The sequence below is a fragment of the Triticum aestivum genome, chromosome 2B (genome assembly GCF_018294505.1).
Source record: "Triticum aestivum cultivar Chinese Spring chromosome 2B, IWGSC CS RefSeq v2.1, whole genome shotgun sequence".
NCBI lineage: Eukaryota > Viridiplantae > Streptophyta > Magnoliopsida > Poales > Poaceae > Triticum > Triticum aestivum.
Genome location: NC_057798.1, coordinates 155786420 through 155786960, shown reverse-complemented (window position 1 = coordinate 155786960; position 541 = coordinate 155786420).

Below are 541 nucleotides of genomic sequence, written 5' to 3'. Positions count from 1 at the left end.
GTGAGGAGGTTCTCTTACTGGTTCGATAATCTTGGTCTCATCACTGAGGAAAATACCTACCGTTGCTATACTACATTGTCCCTTCCTCTTTGAGGAAATACCGGCGTAGTTCTAGCAGACATCAGCGTGGAAGATGGTTTTGAGTGCGACCACATTGTCGAACGCCCGCAAACCTTCCTCTGGTTTGGAAGGATTCGGATGCGCATCCACGGACAAATACGAGTTCACATAGGATAGTAAACTACGTCTGGACACTTGTTGGTCCAAACGATTGCCGGCTATTTGTGTGTCCGTTTTGGTGATGCCCTAAAGAACTGGGAGGACAATGGGTGAGGAGCACGGCAAATGTTCTCCCGGAAGAATTTTTGTTTGCACTATCTTGAAGAGCAAAGTCAAGCAAGAACATGCCCGAAGAGCATAATCTTACAGCTCGAACAGGTCGACACTGCGTGCGCTTATTCCCTGCGTACGTTAATGTTGGTGTCAGGTGGAATCCATAGTAGATCATGCGATCTAGCATGTGCCGAAAGTCATCATGATG